The sequence below is a fragment of the Hibiscus syriacus genome, unplaced genomic scaffold (genome assembly GCF_006381635.1).
Source record: "Hibiscus syriacus cultivar Baekdansim isolate YM2019G1 unplaced genomic scaffold, ASM638163v2 tig00111276_pilon, whole genome shotgun sequence".
Lineage (NCBI taxonomy): Eukaryota > Viridiplantae > Streptophyta > Magnoliopsida > Malvales > Malvaceae > Hibiscus > Hibiscus syriacus.
Genome location: NW_024063043.1, coordinates 1,628,651 through 1,635,850, shown reverse-complemented (window position 1 = coordinate 1,635,850; position 7,200 = coordinate 1,628,651). Strand labels below are relative to the sequence as shown.

General features: G+C 41.2%; 1 pseudogene; it reads left to right on the top strand.

Moving 5' to 3' along the window:
• Window positions 1–7,163, top strand: LOC120157772 (annotated as a pseudogene).
• Window positions 7,164–7,200: the final 37 nt, after the last annotated feature.

Here is a 7,200-nt window from a genome sequence, read left to right as displayed (position 1 = left end):
TCTTTATGATTTATTCTCAAGTCCCAGATCAGAGGTTTTTAGGATGCTTCGAGAAGGAATTGTTTTTGGATTTATGCTTTGCTTTTACTTGATCTATGGGTTGTCGTTTACTTTTTCTTTAGCCCATAATTAATGATTGAATAATCTGATTCAAAGCTATGAACTTTATGGCTGATTTTGTTGAATTTGACATTATCTAATTCTGAAGTCTGTTTGGTTTTAACGTATATGAGCTGTTGATGTAGACAAATATAAGAGAGCAAATTGAATTAAAGCTGAAAGAAAAACATCTTTGAAGCGTACTGGAGCCATGTCTTTTATTGGCACCCAGCAGAAAGGCTAGGCTTGTGGGAAGACTGTTTATCATGTGGATCTTTTGTCAGCTGATGGGGTTCCTTACCGTAATAAGTCTTGCTTCAACTGCACCCATTGCAAAGGGACACTGAATGTAATGTGTTTTTTTAATCGCTTTTCGATCATTTTCGCTCAATGGGTCAATATAATGACAAATATATTTGGCATTGCTTGTTTTGAATATTGATTAGGCTTAAAGCTAATGAGATATGATTTAGCTATTGCCATTTAGCACTGCATTCTTGCTAAAGCTACTAAGCTTTTTATTTTGTTTGCTGGTTAAGTTGGTTACTATTAGTTAGGATGGGTGATCAACCGATGTATGTAAGGATGATTCTCCTCTATTGAACACTCGTTTTATTTAGGGAGAGTTGATATTGTTTTATGCTCTCTAAACCAAAGTTGTCTATGATGATGTTGCTCCAACACTTCATTTTAGGACATGGAGAATACTTGGATAAAATCGGACATACTCATGTTAGATGCATAGTTGTATATGTAAAACTCATACCTAAGTCCAAGTAAAACTCATACCTAAGTCCAAGTAATGTAGGTTCGCACGATAGATTCTGTTGGCCAACTTTATCGGTTTGTGTAATGAAGTTTCTAGTCCTAACCTAGTTGCTGTCTCTTAACATACTTTCAGTTGGGAAATTACTCCTCAATGGAAGGTGTCCTTTATTGCAAGCTTCATTTTGAGCAACACTTCAAGGAAACGGGAAACTTTAACAAGAATTTTCAGTCACGTTAGTTATTTTCTTTTGGTGGATAGAAGCCTTGTTTTATTTACAGTTTTGGTTTTGTTGATTTAAAACTGTGGTTAATTTTATTGTAAGTAATGAGATACTGTTAATTAGTCGAATACAAGTATATTCATTGATCAAGATGGATATCCAGGCTATACATTTACAAGCTCTTTATACACTGCTTACCAAGCAGTTACAACTAACGTGTACAAGCTAACAGACTCTAACAATCTAACTAAGAGCTAACAACCTACTAACCTTTGCTGACTCAACTAACTACATGCATGCATACATATACGTACACTGTATATGCCCCTAATATTCCCCCTGCATCTTCACCTTCCTTCCTCCATCGCAGCACAACACACACTTTGTCTCGAAATTCCTCAAATGCTTCTTTTGACAACGGTTTAGTGAGGCCGTCTGCCACTTGGTGTGCAACAAGCACATGGTTAACACAAATATGCCCAGCAACCACCTTTTCCCTTACAAAGTGCACATCCAATTCAACATGCTTCGATTGTGCGTGATAAATTGGATTAGCACTCATGGCCACTGCACTCGTGTTGTCACACCAAATCACCGATTTCCCTTGCTGCTGAACACCAAGATCAGCTAACAAGGTGCTGATCCATGTAACTTCAGCTGCAGCATCAACAACACTTTTGTATTCAGCTTCCATAGTTGATCTCGACATCGATCGTTGCTTCTTAGAACTCCACGCAACAAGGCACTTGCCCATGAACACTCCATAGCCTGATACTGACCTTGGATCATCCAAGTTGGCACCCCAGTCTGCATCTGCAAAGGCTGAGACTGATGTTTTGTTGTCAATTGATGAGAACAACAATCCATAGTTTACAGTACCTGCTAGATACCTAAGGATTCTTTTCACTGCAACAAGATGCGTCACTCGGGGGTGCATGCATGAATTGAGCAACTTTGCCTACACTTAACGACAAGTCAGGTCGAGTGTGGCAAAGATAAAGCAGTGAACCAACAATGCTCCACAATTTGCACGCCAAGGTCATGGGTGTAGAACACGTAACAACTGTTTTCATACCAGCCTTTTCTAGCAATTCTAAGGCAAACTTCTTTTAGCTAAGTACAAGTGACTTGTTACTCCTTAACACTTCAATCCCTAGGAAGTAACTCAACGCTCCCAAATCCTTAAGAGAAAACTTCCCTTGTAGCATGTCAACAACCGCTTTAATCCCGTGCGAGGACCCTCCTGTGATCAATATGTCATCCACATACACCAATAGATACACTCGACCACTGCCACTGTCTTTAAGGAACAAGGATGGATCTGCTCGTGAAACTTGGAAGCCTATTTCCTGCAAGGCTTCCTTCAGTTTGGAGTGCCAATTCCGAGGTGCTTGTTTTAACCCATACAATGCCTTCTGTAATTTGCACACCAAGGGAGAACCATCCTTAGATAATTGCTCAAAACCTGGTGGCTGTTGCATGAAGACGTCCTCTTTAAGATTGCCATTAAGGAAGGCATTATTTATGTCTACATGTCTTAACTCCCATGCATTAGAGACTGCCAAGGTAAGGATAACATTAACTCTAGAGAATCTAACTACTGGATTGAAAGTGTCACAAAAATCATGTCCAGGTACTTGAGTGAAACCCTTGGCCACTAATCGGGCCTTGTATCGATGAATGGAGCCATCAGGGTTGCATTTTACCTTAAAAAGTCATTTGTAGCCGACTGTCGTTCTTCCAGGTGGCAGTTTAACTAGAGACCATGTCTCATTCCTTTGCAAAGCATCAACTTCTGCTTGAACAACACTCTTCCATTCTGAAGATTCCATTGGCTCCTAGACACTTGTGGGAACAACATCATCAAAATGGCTAGAGAATGCTTTTGGTTTAAAGATTCCGCATTTACTCCTTGTTAGCATGGGATGGGCGTTTAGTACCTGTCGTGGTGCTGTGTGTTCTCTAAGTTCTTGTACAGCTTTTTGCCCACAGCCGCTAGTGTTATCATGAGCTTCCAAGTTTATAGTAGTGTCTGCCTCAGCAGCATGCTCTTCCTCACTGTTTAGCTGTTCCGAGGGCTGATCAGGTTGACTCGAATACGGATCACTATGATCACTACTACTAATCTGTTGGTCAAGGCTGTTTTGCACATGTGAGTCAAGTACTCCATGCATATTGCTGCTTTCCTCATATGTTTGAGATTCACCCATTGACGGTTCATGCAGGCTTTGATTACTGTCACCTTGCATGTTCACCAGCTATTTGACATTCGATACAATTTCGAGTTCCTGAGGATAACATACGTGTTGGCCAGAAGAACCTAAGCCATTACATCTTTCTTTAAAAGGAAATTGCCACTCATTGAACAACACGTGCCTCGACATAAAAACTCGCTCATCCCAAGCTAATCATTGAAAGTCTTTGTGTTGTGGGCTGACACCCAAATATGTGCAGGGCTGAGACTGAAAGTCCAATTTGTGCCTCTGAATGGTCGAAGGTGGGGAAAACAAAGGCATCCAAAGACTTTAAGCGATTTTCAATCTGATTGCTTGCCATACAACTTTTCAAAGGGAGAAATTCCTTGTAACACTTTGTTGGAAGTTTGTTGATGAGGCCAACTGCAGTGACAATGGCATAAGACCATAATGTTATGGGCATCGAAGCTTGAGACAGTAGAACCAATGCCAATTCAACTAGATGGCGATGCCTTCTTTCAACCTTACCGTTTTGCTTAGATGTATGTGGGCAGGTTAACCTATGAGCAATACTAGCCTTGGCCAGGATGTTAGCAAAGGGTCAAAATTCCCCACCCCAGTCACTTTGGACTGCCTTGATGGTCATTCCAAATTGTGTATGCACCATTTGCTGAAACAGTTGAAAGGCGACAATAGCTTGGGACTTTGTGCGAAGCAAGTAAAGCCATGTATCACGAGTGTAGGCATCAACAAAAGATATATAATATCGAAACCCATTTGAAGCAACATGGGGAGGCCCCCATAAATCAGTGTGAACAAGTTGAAATGGAGAGCTGTATTCAATATTAGATTGAATAAACGGTTGTTTGTGACTCTTGCCTACATGACAGGCAGCGCACACTTTGTTTACATCAAAGGAAAGCTTTACATCAACTAGATTTGCTATTTTATTCAAGGTGTCAAAGGAGGGGTGACCTAATCGCCTATGCCATAACTCATCATCTTGCAAGGACTTTGAAGCTACATTAACATCTTTTACTGCTGCATAAGTTTTCTCAAAGGAGTATAGGCCATCTACTTCTTCACCACTCAAGAAGACTTGTCTAGTTGCTTTATCACGCACATAGCATTTCTTGGCATGAAATTCAAGGAAGACGTTATCCCTAGCAAGCTTAGAGACCGAGAGGAGGTTTTTGGTTATTTGAGGAACATGTAACAAATCATTTAGTAATAGCACAAGAGAAGTAGAAGGCATAAAAGCTTTGCCAACCTTATCAATATCAAGAGCTACTCCATTACCTACAGTAAGCTTGCCTGGTCCAAGGAAGTCAATTTGGTTAACCATATTGGATGCATTAGGGGTAACATGGTGTGTGGCCCCGAATCCACTACCCATCGATCAGCAGCAGCAGTTACAACATTGGCCTGTGGTTGCATGCTAGAAGAGGGTGCACCCAAACATCCTTTAGAACAACATTCACAATTTGGATTACCTTTCCCAGAGGCAAAACGTGCGTTCCCTGAGCCTTATTTTGCTGAGCCATAACTGTCAGTTGTTACACGGGTAAACTCTCATCATATCGATGCCAGCATCGATCGACTAAGTGGCCAAGTTTGCCACAGAGTTGGCACTGTAACCTGGTTCGCCCACGCCCCCTGCCTTGGTTTCTCACACCAGGTCCATTAGCAGAGCTATTTGGCCTGTAATCTTGATGACTAGAAGAATTGAAGGACCCACGACCTATACTTCCCTGAGCTAGATTCGCACTGACAGGTAGTAAATCAACTTGCTCATCAAACCCCGCCAATTGAGATTCGGCATCCATTAGCATTGTGTAAATGCTATCTAGTGACAACGTTTCTTTCGTAGTCGTTATAATAGCCATGAATGGCTGGTATTCGCGTGGCAAACCTTTCAAGATTGTAACAATGTGCTCTACGTGAGAGATAGCACTCCCACAAGAAGCAAGTACATCACACACCTCTTTCACCCGTGTAAGGTACGTGCGCATGCTGTCACCACCTTTCTTCAACGAGTGAAGTTTGTAATGGAGGTTCATTAATGCTGTTGTGGACCTGTTTGCAAAGAACTGCAAAACTGTTCGCCAAACTGCTGCAGCAGTTTCTGCTCCCACGAACTGAGGAAGAAGATGGGGGCTGATGGTCGATAGCATCCAAGAGGCAACAACACTGTCCTGTGCAACAAACTCTTCATAGCTTTCATTAACGCGTTCCTTACCATCCTCATCAAGTACAGTTTCTGGTGGAGGCAGCAAAACTCCAGTTAAGAGTCGTTCAAGGCGGTGGCTTCTGATTGTTAACAGAACCAGCTGCTTCCATAGCAAGAAATTGGTCTCATCAAGAACGATGTTGACCTTCTTGTTCGAGAAATTCTTTGCACAACCAAGTTGAAGATCCATAGCATGAACGAGGCACAAAGAGCGTCGCGAGCAGTGGAGAGAAAAACTCCTCAAGATCACCCAGAACCGCCAGCGATTGATACCATAATGAGATACTGTTATTTAGTTGAATACAAGTATATTCATTGATCAAGATGGATATCCAGGCTATACATTTACAAGCCCTTTATACGCTGCTTACCAAGCAGTTACAACTAACGTGTACAAGCTAACAGACTCTAACAGTCTAACTAACAGCTAACAACCTACTAACCGTTGGTGACTCAGCTAACTACATGCATGCATACGTATACGTACACCGTATATACCCCTAATAGTAAGCAGCTGCAAAATCGGCTGAAAAGTTAACTCCTGAGCTGGTAAATCTCCCCTTCAAGACTGCATGTGTTTAATGTCTGATTAAATGGGAAAAAGAATGATTATATGGTGACTGATAAGGAGCTTAATAATTGATATCCTCCATAATTCGAAGTAGCTTGAATTGATTTCAGACAAGATCACCAGCAAAGCTGCCAGCATGTTTTCAGGGACACGAGAAAAATGCCATGCTTGCGGCAAAACTGCTTATCCACTAGAGAAGGTAGAATCTCATACTATTTTTTCCTGCAATCACAACACTTCTATTTTTGGCTGTCTATCTCTTGTTTTCGAACATGTGGTCCCAACTTATCAGTATATATTCATGTAAAAGGCTCACCTCTTCACAAAAGTGGGATTTAAGTACATTTAGCGTTCTGCAAGTTTCATTCAAATAACCAGTTGCTCTCCTAAGATGAGCCATGCCATCGCATTACTAAGATGAGCCATGCCATCGCATTACAAGTTACTCTTTGTTTCTTTGATTAATCTGTCAAATGTAGAGCTTCAGAGCCTTTTGATCAGTTTAGGGTGTTTGTCAATTCTAGAGAGCATCGTCTGAATTGAAATATGGTTTCAAGATGTCAAAAACGTTTGAGATTTCTTACAATTGGTGCCTTAATTACTGCATGATTTTGCACCTGTAATTGCTTATGGCTTCATTGGAATGCTTAAGCTAGCAAAACGAGGTTTATTTTTTGCCAAATTTTTTGACAGGTAATGGTAGGACAGTCTTACCACAAGTCATGTTTCAAGTGCTCTCATGGTGGCTGCCCTATAAGCCCATCAAATTATGCAGCACTGGAGGGTATTTTGTATTGCAAGCATCACTTCTCCCAGCTTTTCAAAGAGAAAGGAAGTTACAATCATCTTATCAAGTCCGCATCGATTAAGCGGGCGGCTGCCTCCGTTCCAGAAGCTTGAATTCAGTCACTCTTTATGCATTTGCTTCCTTGTGCTTGCCAGTGTTTTCTGCTCTGGATCCTCTGATTTATGTTAACGACTTAACATTCATATGTGTATATGTTATGGTATTTGATTTATCTGTGGGATAGGGATATGCATTCCCGAACGTTGTAAAATGACCCTTGCAGGTTGCAATGCAACGCTATTATATGTAGCTATGTGAATCTTTTTCAT